This window comes from Camelus dromedarius, chromosome 1 (assembly GCF_036321535.1).
Source record: "Camelus dromedarius isolate mCamDro1 chromosome 1, mCamDro1.pat, whole genome shotgun sequence".
Classification (NCBI taxonomy): Eukaryota; Metazoa; Chordata; class Mammalia; order Artiodactyla; family Camelidae; genus Camelus; species Camelus dromedarius.
Genome location: NC_087436.1, coordinates 12,660,359 through 12,677,772, shown reverse-complemented (window position 1 = coordinate 12,677,772; position 17,414 = coordinate 12,660,359). Strand labels below are relative to the sequence as shown.

At 42.4% G+C, this 17,414-nt stretch overlaps 1 protein-coding gene across 2 annotated transcripts in view; it reads left to right on the top strand.

The window, feature by feature from the left end:
* The first annotated feature begins 14,723 nt into the window (after positions 1-14,723).
* Positions 14,724-17,414, top strand: part of RBM46 (RNA binding motif protein 46) — a 42,190-nt gene continuing 39,499 nt past the window's right edge. Inside the window, exon 1 of one of the 2 annotated variants that reach the window (XM_064488082.1) lies at positions 14,724-14,753. The gene's annotated coding sequence lies outside the window, so the exon portion shown is untranslated. Of the gene's footprint in view, positions 14,754-15,098; positions 15,307-17,414 lie in introns of those variants that run through there. The other variant, XM_064488053.1, reaches the window with a different exon arrangement.

Genomic DNA, 17,414 nt, shown 5'->3' with positions numbered 1-17,414 from the left:
TGCAACCAAGAAAACAGAAATCGTTCTAAGCATTGTCTGGCAAGATATGTGTGTATACGTGTAATGCCTTGGATTCCCCCCTCCTCTCACCTAATCTCTTAAGAGAGCCTCACATTGGCCAACTAAGCCAGAAAGCAGCTGTCAGGAGAGCCTGGGAAACAGCCTACTGGAAAAACCAAGACATGTATCTGAGGGATAACAGGCAAAGATGGTGCACCGATAAATATAACTGGTCGCATTGTGCCGTCCTACGGGAGTTAGCCTTGGGAAAGGCAGGATGAGCCTGGTCTTGGATATACAAAGTCTGAGTCACGGAGGGTCCTGTTGGTAGAAATACAGAGTAAACAATTGGAAATTTGAGTCTCCTGCTTGAGACAGAGCTCAGGGATGGAGATATCTTTGGTAGTTTTCACGGTGGTGGATGAAGCTGAGGCTATAAATTGGACGATCCTGGGGCAATTGGACTCTGTCATATCCTTTAGGTCAGATACCATCAGAGCAGGTGACCTCCCTGGGCCAATAAGTTGTTGCCAAGCTGCATGACCATGAGCTCCAAGGCACACTGGAGCTACTCTAAAGGAGATATTTTTAAAATAAAGTGTACTAATGGGAGACTGAAGTCGCAAACCAATAAGAGGGAGAAAGAAAGACCAAGAAAGTTCCAGAAGGAGACTGAGGAATAATGGTGCAAAAGGCTAGAGCGGACCAGGAGAGACTGGGAGGAAGCCACGGAGTGGGGAGCTTTAGAAGGTAAGTGTATGAATAGCATCAAGATTAGAAGAGAGGACTGAGCAGTGTTCACGTTGGATTTGACAAAGAAATTGAGCAACCTTAATTCATAAGTACTCTACTAACGCTTCATACTGGGGTGTTGGGGAGGTTAGGGGAGACAGCAGACTGTAGGTTAAAATGTAAATGGGAAATGAGTGTAGGCTTCTGTTTGTAGTAGTTTGGTGGGAAAAGAAAGGAAAGCACAAAGACTCAGAAAACAGTAGAATATCTGACATCTCTTTTTTTCACTTTGGCATTGCTTGGAATGAAACATACTGTCAACTGCTTCATGCCTCATTTACGAATATAAATCACAAGTTAATTTTCACAATTGTTTTCTGAGGGACAAATACTCTATTTGTAATCTTATCAGAAGAGCACATTTCTTTCAGAACAGTGATTAGTATCAGAGGGTCAGTCAAATCAATGAACATTCCCATTTCTCCTGGCTTTTTTGAAAAGAACACGTATTCAGATAGAAAATCTAGCAGGGTCAGGAGAAATGGGAAGGAGTAGAAATAGAGTAAGAAGCTGCACGGGACTCTAGAGTCTTGGGCTCTTATTCCAACAATCTGTCAAGGGAACTTCATTTCCATTCTTCTCTTTCACAGAATGATGGAGCAGAGATCAAGACACAGGGCAGGACTCAGGTTCAAAGGCTTTGGGAAACTCTTTGAGCAGCTTGACCCCAAAAGTTTCTCAGATTCTCTACAAATGTGTGTTAGCATTCTTGAGAAAATCTCCTTGTTTATACTGAGGCAGACAATGAGCTGAACTTCCAAAGTTTATCAGATAGACAGCTTTTGTTGGCAAAGCATGGCTCAGCCTGCAGCTGCCTCCAAGGATCTGTGCAGGCTGAAGAAGCAGAGATGGAGGCTCCATGTTGGTCCTGACACCTGATCTGACCAGGTGGCACACTCCTGGGTGGAAACCAAAGAGGCAGCAACTGCTGCACACTTGACCAACATCATTTATTTCCTTTCTAAGACTCCCTTAACTCTCCCTCCAAACTCCACCTCTGCACTTGAATCTCTCTCCACTTCACCTCTGGCAAGTCATGGACAAATGACTACCCAGGAATTCAGCGATGGTAAATTCTTTTCATTTCATGCTACGCCTAATTTTTCTTGTGTAAAAAAAGATAATCAATAGAAACCTCAATTAGAAAGAGTTGGGAAACCAGAAGGGGGAGCTCTCACACCCTGTGAAGGTAGCCAACCTCACTAGGAGGAAGAAAGACTCCTCTTCTTTCCTGGCAAGGACGCAGCCAATGAAAAGCCATGGACTCTGTTTACCAAAGCCCTTCCGACTTCCTTTTCCCATCTATAAAAGAGTTAGCCTCTCCAATTTTTTTTTTTTTTTTGGCGGGGGGGGGGGAATAGGAGAGGTAATTAAGTCTATTTAAGATTTTTTTTTTTTTGATGGAGGTACTTGGGATTGAGTCCAGGACCTTGTGCATGCTAAGCGTGGGCTCTACCACTGAGCTATACCTTCCCCCTTCCCTCCATTTTTGCAGAGGACTTTCACATGGCTCACCATGGTTGCAGACCCTGAATTGCAATTCTCTGCTGATCCTGAATAAACCCATCTTTGCTGGAAAAATATCTGGCAGTCTGTTTCCTGTCAACACTTGGCTGAGGATTTAAAGTGACAATAACATTTGCAACATTTATTTTTAAAACTTACAGAGGAATTTAAGACAGAGGACAAGATGGGAGAAAATCTGAACGTGAAGAGAAAAGAGGACATGGATGGAAAGCACCATGACAATCTGTTTGAGGGACTAGCTTCTCTGTAGGTGAACAGCGCCACCTACGCTCTCCTTTGCTGCAGGGCCTGGTACATCTCTCTCTACAGCTCGAAGTTCTTCACTTTCCTAGTGCTCATTCTTGTGACCACTCTGGAAATAAGTGCTATCCCTTTGATCCCAGAGTTAGCTTCACACCCAGATATCAGGGAAAAGTAAGAAAACCAGAAAAGGTCAACTTTTATCTGTTCCCTCCTCCCAACGCCACCCCTTTGCTTGGCTCTTTTCCTAGCCAGGTTCAAAGAACTTTTACAGATGGCCTCCTAAGTTAGGACAATCGGATGTGTTCCTAAGCACACATTTTGCCTGGTATGAGGGAGACATGGTGGGGTTGGGTGGTCTCTCCCAGAAACCCAGAATCTGTGAAAAAAATTAATAAACAGAAAACTAAATAGAGTTAGGAGAGCAGAAATGGGGACCCCTCATGCCCTCTGATTATCAACCACATCTGGTAACCTTACCGCCACTCCACAGTTGCATTTGCAGGCTTAGGATACTGACAACTTCCTGAAGGCAACTGACTCATTCCAACAGCAGATAATTCAGATTCTGCTTCATCCCTTTCCTTCGGCTCACAGGTATGGAGCGTCCATTATATTCTAGGCATTGAACTTGGCAGAGGGGCTACAGAGGTGGAAAACAAAAGTTTCTACTCTCAAGGTGAAGGTCTGTTGCGACCATAGTATTAGAACTGAGTCCAAAGTCACTTTTGCATTTGTTATTTTGTAAAAGGCTTTCACATACGTTCACTCATTTAATAATTATTATCTTTTAATGGAGAAATTGAACTTATAAATACTGAGTGACTTGGTTTTTAACCACTAAGGTGTTATTCTTGTTTTACTGTCAAGGAAAACAAGGCTAAGCAGATTAAATGTTCAAGATCCTGTAGTCAGCAGTGTGGTGTGAAGACTCAAACTTTGGTATTTTTTACTCTAAATTCGGCATTATTTCACACTGCCCTATTTGTGGGCAACCAAGCAAGTGAGGTCATCAGTTGCTTTCATACTGTATCTAGCCAGTGGTCACTCCACATGAGGAGGGGGAACATTTACTTTCATTTACCTGTGCTTTTTGGCTGTAGAGATTGAACTTGAGTTCAACAAAATGTAACAGTTCTTAACCTTAAATCCTCACCCAAGGAAGTGATATGGAAAGGTAAGGTGGTCCCTGCGCCTGGAATATGACAGTTGAGCTGACAGCTGATGTCAGGTTTTAGTTTTGTTAAGGTATCTGTGCAAATTGCACCCAGGTACACCAGATGTTATTCAAGCTTGGCAGTCCTCTGATGGAGTCTGGTGGCTGACACCAGGGAACACTGTATACTCCATAGTGAACTGTTTACAAAGCAGCCTCCTTTTTGTGAAGCAATGCCGAGTTGGCATTAAGAGGAAACCAAAGCCGGTCATAATACTCATAGGTGTGTCCCTCTACGACCTGCATGTTGGTACACACACGGATGCCCAGCAGCCCCCCAAGCTAGGCATCTTGGTGTTTGAGACTATCCTCCAGGTGTATGAATAGTCATTTCTGGGCAACGAAATTTCGCATCCCAAGCCACAGCCCTGGAACTCAGCTGGGTGAATACTGAAAAGCTGAGAGACAGGGGTGGCAAGTGGAGCGTGCTGTCTCTTCACAAAAGGCGAGGAGCAAATCCTCCTCAAACAAACCTACTGTGGGCCTATTGTGGGTGGTGGAATCCCAAGTGATGATGGGCTGGAGTTACAGATAGAAGGATATTATTTACATGTGTGACACCTGCAGTATTGCTGATTCAGCAGAAATCTGTCTTGGTCATTTTTTGAGAACAGACAGGATGAATTATTCTCCTATGTCTAGTTCTAAACATTTTTCCTCTAGTCTCTACCACTTGTGAACCAAGCCCTGGAACCCCTGCTGAAGCAGCCATTGAGAAGCCAAGACAGAGCTGACTGTGGGGTGAGAAGGGTGAGGCCCTACAGTGGACATTAGTCCAGGAAATGGGACAGCTGGGTGGGAGCAGGTGGGCCAAGGGGTTCAGGATGACCCTGTCCAAGGCCAGGGGGTTGGCCTCCTCTCACAAAGACAGGCCTCCCGGCTTCACGTGGACCTGCTGGGTGCCTGTTAATTGCGTGACTGAATGTTTGCAACAGCGTGAGGAAACAAAATGAAGCTCACAACGGAGTGCCCTCTCCTGAGTGTGGGTGACCATGTGGATGTGGGCCCAGCAGCTCCCTTTATCTGTGATTCTAAAATGGGGGTGGGTGCTGGGGCCAAGCTCGAAGGCTGAGTGAACCCCGAAACACCTCACACTGCAGGCCAGATCACTGTGCGGGCCTTGTTGCCAGCAGGACTGTCTCGCTCCCCAATTAAACTACAAGTTCTTTTCTTCTGTATAGCACAGAGAACTCTATTCAATATCTTGTAATAACCTGTAATGAAAAGAATATGAAAACGAATATAGATGTGTATGTGCATGACTGAGACATTATGCTGTGAGTCAGAAATAGACACATTGTAACTAACTATACTTCACTAAGAAAAACAAAAACAGAAAACTATAAGCTCTTTTAAAGTGGTTCTAAATATGTGTAGTTTACTGTACAGGAATCATACCATAATAAAGGTGTTAAATTAAAAAAAAAATAAATATAGTGTTTCTAAGTGTCTAGGACAGTGCTCAATAAATTCTAAAGAATGTGTACAATTTCACTGTCCCCCAGGATTTTTTTCCCGTCGACAGGCAGCCAAAGTATGAATGGACTCTTGCTTCTCAGCGGATTTACATTCAGACATCTATGCAGCCATTTTTTAAAAATTTAATTTAATTTTTTCTTTTTATCTTCCTCCTTTCGACAAGTATGCTTTGAGCACATGGTGCAAGGAAGGCGCTGCGTCTTTATTCGCTAGGGATGTGGAAGACGAGGCCCCTGAGCCTCCTCTCCACCAGGGGGCCGCCGAGGGTAGTTCTGCACTGCCTCTCGTAGTGCCCTGGCTGGTCGCAGTGATGGGTGACATGGCTCAGGCTGTGGTTTGTAAACCACATGCACAAACATGGCACTTATCCCTCTCCATTGTAAAGTTCCTGTTTATTCCTTTGCTTGTCTCTACAGACCATCGCACCTCATGGTTGAAAATCCTCATTCTTAGGACTTGGCTCTGGGTTTGAGGTGCAAATACTCTTTCCTTTCTCTGTCTCTCTAAATTTCTTCTGTTGCCCAGATAACTGACCTACAAAACAAAAACAAAAACAGTTTTGGTATGCACCAGTTTGAGGTGTTTCTGACTGGCTCTACGGGTATAATGGCTTTCCAAGATGTGGGGAAAGCCACAGAGGCACCCGGAGGTGGCCTCACAAGTCAACATGATGCACAGATTGTCCAAATAACTTTATTCCTCAATTTAATAGGAATGAAACTGATTTCTATCTATTGGAAATGTGACTCTTGTTTAATCCTCTGATTTTTCTGTTGTTTTGTAAACGTTATCACCTTGATTTGCTGTTTCTCATCATAATTTCACTCTTGCTCTGCGATTCTATTCAGTCTTCACTGGGGAGCCTTTGTGAGAAAATGAAAACATCTGGCTTTGAGTCTTGCTCTGGACCAGCTGGAGTCTGGCAAATTCTCATTCTTCATCTTCTGAAGTATCAATGGGGGAAAATATGACTGACTTTCAAGATTATCATGAAGGTTAGAGGAAAAGTGTGTTGAGCCCCCGCAGTGGACTTGGCGTATTAGATAAGCTTAATCAATGTTAACCAAGGGGCCATATTAGTATGCCTCTTCCACGCTCTTGAGCCGTATTTCTAGGAGGCTTACAGTTCCTTCTGGTATCTACACATCAGTTCTTTCAGTTCATGATTTTAAAGGGGCTCTTGGATCCTCCAGCTTGTGCACCACGATTTGGCGCTCAGAAACCAAGCAGGTGCATGGTCTTCCCGCTGCGGTGCCTTTGTGGAGCGGGGACAGTGGGGTCGGGGCAGCCGCAAGAGGTGTCCACGCTGCAGAGTAGCCAGCTCCAGGACCCGGTGGGTTAGTCCCTCTGTCCACTCGAATGATATGGCCCAGCTGCCGACCTTTTGGAAACCCCAGTAGTGGCCAGACTTGCCTGGCTGACAGCAACTTGTTGTGCTGGCTCCTTTCCGTCAAGGACTTCATGAAGAGAAAGGGCTACTGGCAGTGTGGAGCTTTTTACGTAGAAGCCAGGTAACAGGAAAGTTCGTTTGGAAGCTGCCATTGAAAGGAGGGAGGGAAAATGGAAGTGTGGCCTTAACGCAGGGGCCAGGAATACAAACCAGAGCTCCTGCTATAAATAAATACCTCTTTTTCTAAAATTAGAACCTGGGAAAGCGGAAGTAAGTGATCAGTTGTAGTTACCAATCATTCTGATATCAATTACCAATCATATTGATGACTCTGGCTTTACAGGCTTCAAGAGCCCCCTCACCTGAGGGGACGATTCAGTTGTGACCAGTTTGTAAGGTGAGCGTCTGTGCGGGAGGTGCTCAGTATTTATTCTAAATATTTGGAAATAATAATCCGTGTATAATAATACGGCAATACTTAGCCAACTGAAGTCTTTTATTAACACCCACACCTCATTTCCTAGCATTCTTGAGACATAAATTTTCTTATCGAGATATCCATCTCATTAGGCTGATGACCTGATGACCTGATGAGTGATGTTTGGGCAAGGACGTCACTAGCGGAGGCAGGTAAGAGATGCCAGCTGGAAGTGAGGTGAAAAGGAGAGGAAGGGGAAGCAGGGCCACTGGTGGTGCCCTGAGGAACCTGTGCAGCCTCCTACCCGGAGGGGAGCCTCGTTCCTTCTCTAAACGTACTCTGTGCACAATGGACCTAATTAACTGTTTTCACTGTTTCCCCCTTGCCTCTCTCAGTATCCTTCTGAAGTGAGGATGTGTGCAGGAAACAGAAGGGAAACCCTATTTTTAAAAAATTTATAGGTGGGAAAAAGGGCTCCCACCCCTACCATGTCTAGAAACTTTAGGCCTGTCCTTTCCACCTTGAATGCCACCTTCAGTCTTCCTAGTGACTAAGTTGTGTCTCTGGAGCCTAGGTTCCAGCCACAGATGGGAGACATCAGGCACAGACAACAGTGTAGCTGCGTGCATTCATTTTGAAGGAGGCACTAACTTGCTGGAACTGATCACTGTGATGGTGATGACGGTGCTCTTGGTGGTGTTGATGGTGACGGTAATAAGCAAACAGCCATCTCTGCCCAAGATCAGAAGCTGACTAGGACTAAGGACGGGACTCAGCTCTTTTCATCTGTCTCACTTAATCTTCTCAAAAACTCTCTGAGATAAGTACTACTTTTATCTCCAGAAAAGATGGATTCTTCCAGTGCACATGATCTCATACTTGATGAGGCTTAATTCCAACAATTTAAGAAAATTAATAATGTACCCAAGATTACAAGAGAGAATATTTAAACTACTTGAGACAATTATCTGACGGATCCCAAATATTTCCAAAGCAGCCATTTACTCACATCATTTGCTTGCTAATATGTTCAGGTAAATCACTCTTATGTATTCACTAAATCTGTTCTCAAAAGAATTCGTTCAGTCAGTTATCTTATCACTCAAGTTTCTGTTTAAATATTTATTATCAACTTGGACATATAAAACATTTGAATTTTTCTTAAATTAAGATAAAAGCTTTCAATATCTTGTAGTAACCTAAAAGAATATGAAAATGAATATACATATGCATATGAATGACTGAAACATGCTGTCCACCAGAAATTGACAACATTGTAAACTGACTATACTTCAATTAAAAAAATACAAACAAACTCAAAAAAAGCTAAAAGCTTCTTTCCCCCTTTTGATCTGAATTAGTGAGGCAAGTGTCTACTATAAAGATAAATCTAGTATTAAATCTTTACTAAGTGCAACACTACTCTGGCCGACCTCATGTTAAACTTAGGTGACAGCGTTCACCCCATAGGTAGGAGGCTGACCCATCCATGGTAAGCGGTATCTAGATTTTTTTTTAACTTTACATTTACATATACCAAAGGGATGCATTCAGACAAGATAAATGGTGCATAACCAACTAACATACTCCTTGTTGAAACTAACCACAACACATAATTCTTCGGCTTATTGCTATTATCTGTCTTTTTTTATGGCAGGTGAAGGCTTTCTTTAGTGAGTGGTTGATCTACACAATTGTCGAGGCCACTGTGTACAGACTATGGAGGGGAAACTTTATTTCATGGTCTCTCCCTCCTTGGACAGCTTCCAGGAGCCCCGCCTTGGCCCCTGGGTGGCTCCCCAGGGCACTCTCAGTTTTCCTGGGCTCTGCCCTGGGGTCTCAGCCTGGTCAGCCAGGGGCTCCCTGTGGGTGTTGTCCGTCTTAAGCATGCAATGTGTTCTTGAGAATCTCCCTGCTCTTGGACCCCCTCCCCTTCCCCTTGCAGGTACAGGCTGTGATACAGGTGGGGTCACTTGTCTTAGAGCCCTGGTGTCCTCTGAACATCGGTCAAAGAGTTCTCATCCCTCAACCATGTTACCTTCTTGGATATTCGAGTGCCTTATGCCCATGTGCCCGCCCTTTGGAGCCCCGAAAAGGACAGTCACAGGCTTGCGGGTGATCAGGCCATCTTTGACGGGCTCTGCATCTGCCACGGGAGCTGGCATTGGCTATTTCGCTAGTCATCTTGGGGTCCAACCAGACCTTTTTGCCAGACGCCGCAGGCGAGCCTCTTCTGAAGCCTGGTTACTCTCTTGGCTGTGGCCCAAGCACCGAAAGAAAAATAAGTTACTAAATTTTTTTTCTCTTAAAAAATACTCTCTTTTTTTTCTTTTCACAAAATAATTTTACAAGCCCACTGTGGCAAGACAAAATATCACCTGTAATCTGTCTGTTAATGTTACATAGAAACATTTTTCTTTTAGTAAAACTGGAACTCTCTATTTGCCATCAAAAACCACAGTGTTTCCCATGATGTGAATATTCCTGTGTAACAGAATTTTTAATGACTACAAAGTCGTCCACAATTTATTTAATCAATCCTGGAGTTTTAAATATTTTTCTAGCTGTGTAACTTCTCTCTTCCACATCTGAAAAATGAAGTCAATACTCATGCCAACTTTAAGGACTGTTATGAGAATTAAATGAATTAATTCACACACAAAGTCTTAGAACAGTGCTGACTGATAATTCCTATCTAGACCATGACCACCATCAAGGCAAAGATCTTGTCTACCTTGTTCAATATAGTATCTCTAGGGTCTAATTCTCAACTTGGCTCAGAGGAACCATTCAACAAATGGGATAGTAGTGTTGGTTTTAGTAGTACTGGTGGTAGACTTAAACTCTCAATAAATATTTGGTGAATAAATTAATTAACATCCTTTTACTTATATACTGACAGAGAACTATTTTAAAATAATTCTATATATTAGGAAACTCTGTAATAAATTCCAGGGTAAGACATTTTGTTTTTAAATGCTAAGAACTTTTTCATTGCCAGCTGGAAATTCAGTGAGTCTATCTTAATGCCAGGAGCAGCATTTTCCAACAAGTGTTCAATGGGTGTTCCTCGGGTTATTAATAGGTATTATATGAACCTGTTGGGTGATTAAATAAGTTTGCTAAACCTTAGGTTAAAAATAATTAAACAGTTATCTTTCCCACAGAATATCTCTGAACTTTTAATAAGTGCACTGAGAATTTCTGAAAAGCGATGGAGTAGGTGGTGTTTCTCAAATTAATTTGATCACATAACCTTTTTCATGGAGCATTTTCTGGTTCAAGTATTGTACTGAACACAGTTTGGGAATTCAAGGATGCTTTTGAAATATAGATAGCCCTGTTTTATAAACAAGGCATACGGGGAGTAGCCCGTATGAAAGGGACGAATACGAAGTGGATGCTATGCTGGACACTTTGCATGCAGTGTCTGTGGCAATCACTGATGCGGCTTAGCAAAAACACAGGTGTCCACATTTTGGGTGTCTGTAGCATTATACCTCCTAGACCCCTTTGTTGGTAGCACCACGTGACCAGCCCCAGCTACCAAAATGTGATTGGAAAGGACATATGTCAATCTGCATTGCTTAACACTATCTATAATATTGTAGTTGATTAAAAAATAATTGGATGACTGGATTTTTTAAACTGAAAAGGGGAAATCAAGGGTCAGATAATCAGCACAGCTGTATCATTATTGATGGAGGATGTTACTGAAAGATGAGTTACTAGCATTGCCTATTCTGATGTTTAGTGCAGTTCTATACTAGGAAGGCTACATCAAATTAATTTGGTGACTAGCATATTGATTCCTTTTTCTTCTTCTTCTTTTTTTTTTTTTGGTGGGGGAGGTTAATTAGGTTTATTTGTTTGTTTGCTTTATTTTAATGGAGGTACTGGGGATTGAACCCAGGACCTCTTGCATGCTAAGCATGCACTCTACCACTGAGCTACACCCTCCCCTCCTTTTCTTTTTCAAAATTATTTTCATTTTTAAAGTTGAGTTATAATCGACATAACATTATGTTAGTTTCAGGTGTACAATGTAATGATTTAATATTTGTATATAATGCAAAATGATCACCACAGTAAGTCTAGTTAACATCCACCTCCATTTATAGTTATAATTTTTTTCCTTGTGATGAGTACTTTTTAAGATCTGCTCTCACCAACTTTCAAATATACAACACAGTATTATTAACTATAGTCATTGTGCTATACATTACGTATCACATCCCCATGACTTATTTATTTTATAACTGCAAGTTTGTACCTTTTGACCCCCTTCATCCTTTTGCCCACCCCTCACCCCCTGCCTCTGGGAAACACTAATCTGTTTTCTGTATCTGTAAGCTTCTTTTTCTTTTTTTTTTTCTTTTCTTTCCTTTCCTTTCTTTTCCTTCCTTCCTTCCCTTTCTTCCTTTCTTTTTCTTTTTCTTTCTTTCCTTTCTTTCTTTCTTCCTTCCTTTCCACACATGAGTAAGGTCATATGATACTCACCTTTCTCTGTGTGACTTATTCACTTAGCATAATACCCTCAAGTTTCAACCATCTTGTCACAAATGCTGAGATTTCATTCTTTTTTATAGCTGAGTAATATTCCATTGTGTGTGGGAGTGTGGGTGTGTGTGCACCCACACACACCCACACTGCATTTTTTTCCCATTATAATAGCCATCTTTATTTGTAAAAATCCAGATATAAAATGCATTCTTTCAGTCTTTCTGAGTTTTCGTTTTTACAAAAGCAAAGAGGCACATAAAAACCTTCCCTGCTGTCATTCCCACAGATGGATGTTTCTCAGGCAGCCCTCCCAGTTTCTTTATCCATTCATCCATCAACAATTAGGTTGTTTCCGTGCCTTGAGGCCATGTAAAGTGAGGCCTTAGTTATGGGTTTACTCCCTGTATAGACCCTTTATCTATGTATAGAGATCTCTATTTCTGATTGGCTGCCTTAGAAAGATAGATTTAATCATGGGAGGTACACTTACTGGATGTAAAGATGTGCTGGTGTAACCTATCACTGAAATTGAAAAAAAAGCACTCTTCTACTTTATAATCCCACAGTTTATTAATTTCCCACAGTTATTCACCTTTCTGGCATTTACAGAGCTCACCTTCTGTTTTCTCCCTCATCAAGTATCTTTCAACTTTTGTCTTCCTTTCAGTCAAAAACACCTCTATATATCTTCTTTCTTCCGATTCGTTTGGATCACCTTTCCCATAAACTTGCAAATAAACTTACAACAAACCTAATTTGGGATCTGTTCCTGAAAAATAATTCAAGTTGTTCTAAGTGTTTTTAAAGATCCTCTTCTCTAGAAGCCTTGAGAAATGTTAAAGGTCATTCCTTTAATTTTACATGTAGTAATTTATAGGCTGTGGGTAATAAAAGATTTGGAAGGAATCTGACCAAAAGGACATAAAATGTACGTATCAGAGGGGTTATTAAATAACACTGTCTTATCTAAAACAGGGTTCTATGGCCTGATTCTAATGTCTATTGAGAAGCTTTTGTTTGGTTGGTTTCCTTTATATGTGGAGGGAAAGAGAAAGGAAACAAGAAAATTGGAAACGTAAAACAACCCTTCAGTCTACTTCCAGGAACATCTTTTGTACCTTGCAAGATAACATCTCCCCCTAGTGACATTTTAAGGATTCTGCAGCAACTTCTAAAAAAAATGATTGAGGTTTCCAGACCAATACATCTAACACACTTTCAGCTAGTTTAACCTTAAGCATGTGTATTTAGGATTAATTACTCCAAATTGAGACGGCACAAACATGAAAGTTAAGAATGTGGGGAATCGTTTTTTGGAGAAATAAAAGAGAAGCCAGAAATAATAATAAATATGATAGAATGATTATCACCCTTGTAGTTCTTAAATTGGAGAAATTACATGCTAAAAAAAAAGCTAAGGAGGTATATTCTATCAGTCTAGCTTGTTGCTTTACTTTGAATGCATGCAGCCTAGATAAATGAGATTAGTATTGATTGACTGAAGGCGGAATGTTTAGGAAAGAGTATATGCTGAGCTTTCAGTGTGCACTGGGTAATATGCCACTTCTTTCTGGACACACTTTGGGACAGTATAACATTGTGGTTATGACTGCAGGTTTCAGAGCCAAACTTGGGCCACTTACTTACTGTATGACCTTAAATAAACTATGTAAGCGTTATGTGTCTCAGTTTCCCTATCTGTAAAGTGGGGCTAGCATGCTTGCCAAAGTTACTGTGAGAATTGAATGAATTGTGCGAAAATCCCTTAAGGTTGTTTCTGCACATAGTAAGTGCTCATTATTTGTTAAGATCATCATTAAAACCTCACAATCCCCATTTTAAACTGGGGCTCAGAGAAGATGTCTAAGATGTCACAATCGAAATGGTAAATAAGGATTTGAGCCCAGATTTGTATGACTCCAAACTTCTTGCTAATTCCTCACTGCTGGAGTATGATTAAGTAGAGAGAGAGAGAGAGAGAGAGAGAGAGAGAGAGAGGGAGAGAGAGAGAGAGAGAGAGAGAGAGAGGGAGAGAGAGAGAGAGGGAGAGATAGACACACACACCTGTTAGCAAAGAAAACTTAAGACATTCATTAGTGCCTAGAACTAACAGAGACAACAAACTGAAATCACACGTTAGTGTAGAAGAAAGCTCCTTAAGGTTGGGAATTAGGGGGCCTGTGTTACTGTGTAACTCTGGATTATTCTGGGTATCAAGTTCCTTCTTTGCTAAAGGAGAAGCTACTTGATCTAGGTTCTTTCCAGTTCTAAAATTCTGTAGGTCTGCAGAGTTGGTTCCTGAAAGTCGTCTTTTTCTTCCCTTGTCTGCCATTTAATCCCAAGCTCGATTTTAAAAGGAGGCAACATTCAGGGTTATGTGGGTAGAATGGCACCCAGCCATATCCATGAAAGCTGGTTTTACACAAGCATAAACCTGGTGGTCAAGCAGACCACCAAATCACTCTCCACACTGATTCGTGTTAGAGTCCAGCCTATTACTAGGTCTCCTGATTCCACCCATTTTATTAGGCATAAAAACCATTTAATCTGTATACATCTAGTCCTATTTGCAAATCTGCCTTTTAGCCTTATACCTACTCACCCCTAGCCCAAGTCCGTATTTAAAAAGGTCCATAGTATATGACTGTCTTGGGTCAAGCTAGCAGTTTAAAACTTGAAAACTCTGAGAAAAAGGACTTTTACAGTGTATCCATATTCCCCCCAAGTAAGAGAAGTACGGAAGTTCAAATCACAGTTCTCGTGTTTGAACGCCTTCACAAAACTCGCAGGTCCCTCTACTGGGATCAGTCTCTGTCCACCCGCCCCCTAAAACTCGCTCTTCTCGCCCCAATTGGCTAAAGAGTCTGTCACTCCAAGCACTTTTTTCTCCCCTCCCAAGAGCCATCCCCAGATTTAAACCTTGGCCCCGCCCACTCCCCCGCCCTCATCCCCGGGGCGGGTCACTGATTGGCCGGGGGGCCACTCCGCGTGGGGCTGCCTAGGTCCCCCGCGCGCGGCGCCCGCTGGGAGCCCAGCCTAGGCGCGAGGACCGCGCGAGCTCCTCCCCGCGAGCCCCCTCCCCCCTGCGGCGACCCCCCGCTGTTGACCGACTGGTCCCCGAAACGGTGGCGGCGGTTTATGGTCGTTGGTCCCAGGGATTTTGGACCAACCTTGGAAGACCCGAAGGGGTGAGGAGGGGATGGGGGCCGCGGGGTCGCTGCCAAACCGCTGGTAACGGCTGGAGACCCTGCCTCCTGGCCGCAAGAAGCCCTGTCCGACCCGCTGCCACGGCAATTACGCAGTGGGGACCCACGCCCGGCTGGAGACTGTGTCCGCCGCCGGCGCGCGTCCTCTCTCCTAGCCCCGTCGAGCAGCGGGAGCACAGGTGCCTTTGGCAGCTGGGCTTCCCGCCCCGGGAGCATCTTTTGACCTGACAGCCCCTGCCGTCGCCGCTGGCGCCGCGGGGCCCGGCCGGCCGTCTGGCCCCAGCTCCGCGTCCCGTCGGGGCCCCTAGGCGGCTGCTTCCGCCCCGCGGCGCCCTGCCCTCTCTCCGCCTTATTTCCGCCCTCCCCCGCCGCCTTCCGGCCGCTTCCCACCTGCTGCGCTCCATGTTCTTCTCCTAACACTCTTGCTCCGTCGACCGCCGCAGGTCTAGGCCGCCCGCCTGCCCTCCCGGCCCTGCGGCCCTTGTCGAGACTCGCGTCCCGTCTGGAGGCTCTGGGACGACGCCCCGACTGCTGGGTGAGGTTTGACATTCACGTCGTCGTTTCATCGCGTCCTAACGGGGATGAGCCTCGAACTTTCCTCCGTGCCCTTGACTCTCTCTTCTGTTCCTCTCCTGGTGCTCCCTTGCGTGTCCGGTGTTGACGTGGCGGCCTGCGGGTGGAGGGGACGATAACTGACCGTCTCCCCCGCGACACGCGGCGCGCAGCCATGGACGGGAGCACACGCAATACTGCTGTTTTTGTTTCCTAGCACCAGACGGTTTTAATTACTAATTTAAAAAATATTTCCTTTGGGGCAGTGGACGGACTACTGAACCTGGAGTCAGGAGACCTGGGATTTCATCCTGGCATCGGTATTAATTCTGAGATCCTTGTGAAGCTGCTTGATTTATTTGGGCACCAGCTCATATGTGAATTTAGTTTAGCTAAGATTGATGTTTCTTTAATCTCGCTTTCTTTACATTCTGGATATTCTGTAGTCTTTATCGTATATGGCGATTTTAATACGGACCAGTATCACAGAGGGATCATCAGCAGGTGCTTTTTAAGACTTGGCTTCTTTTACAAGTCTGTCCCGCTTTGTGTTTGAGGATGGCTATAGAATCAGGAAGCAAGGTATCCTGCGTGTATAAGTAGACTAACATATAAATAATATTTGCGTGCTGATAGAATTTTGGTTATTTAAATAATAGGAAGATATTTTCAAGAATCACTACAATGTGTAGTTGAGGAGTTGGACAGACTTCCACTTAGAGCCTTTCAGAATTAAAGCTCATCATGGGCTCATTAATGGTGGACTCCTTTCCAGGGTACACGTTTAAAACATTCTGTTTTAAAATTACTTTATTTGCAATTATTTGCTATTATAGATATAAAGATTATTAAATATTAGCAATGCCTTAGTTTCTGCTTAATCGCTAATTTTCATTTAAGAGAGTGGAGTATTGGACTTGAACATTATTGCCAAAGATTATAATACGTACCAACACTTGCTGTATAAAAGATATATTTTACTGAAATACAAGCATTACTGGATATATTAGGAGGTAAGAATTTTTACTAACAAGAATATGCCCAATTTAATGGACCAAAATTAGGTCTCATATTTTTAATGGTGTCACTTTTGTTATCAGGAAACTAGACATGCTGGTTTAAGGAGGGTTTGTGACTACAAATCATGTAATTGGTGTAAAATCTGGACAGATTTGCGTATTAATGCTGGGTGTTGTTTCGCATTTTATTTTACTACCTGATGGTGAAGCAAGAAAATGAGGGAGGAAAATATGATTTCTGTGTTCAAATTGTGACAGATTTCAGATGACAGATTATAGAAGACCTTTCATAAACAGTAGTAGTGTGTAATTTTGTAGTGTTGTATTAGAGTTTTGGTTCTGTTGTGGATAGCTTTATCCTAAGTTCAAAGAGCACACTACAATGTTATATTCTAAGTGATATCTTAAAAATTTATTATTACAATTATTTTTAAAGTAGTTCAATTTTTAAATCTTTTCTAAATTTAAATTTGCCTTCCACAGCATTATTAGAGGTTGTGAAACACCAAGTACTAAAGCTTTTTAAAACTATATCTTTAACTTCTAGGAATAAAAATGTTGTCTCATTCTTTAACAAAAGTAATTGAAAATGGAATTCAGTTGATCCATCTATACCCTTTTATTTTGAAATAATGTTAGAATTACACATCCATATACTTTTGATTAATCCTTCTCATTTTCCAGCCACGTTGCTGTAGTGCAGTCTGTTAACTGAAATGAGTTGTTGCTAAAAAACCTCCATTGACCTGGCAAGCATAGTCTCAGTGTACCATGCTCACTGACAACTGAACAAGTCGGGAATGTAATGCCATGTAATTTAAGGATGCCTTAAAGATCTAAATGTGCTTTCTATAAATGTATTTTTATATCTTAAGAATTCATGTTTTTTTCACCATTACATTCAGTTTTTAAAAATCATAGTAAAATTTATAAAGTGTTCCTTTTCACATCATAAAGTTTTACAGTAATTCAGAAGATGAAGTTTCAATTTAAGTAGTTTGAACACAGCTGACACAAATTTCTTTAGATAAATGATTCTCATTTATATTTTGCTAAAATTGTGCTTATCACT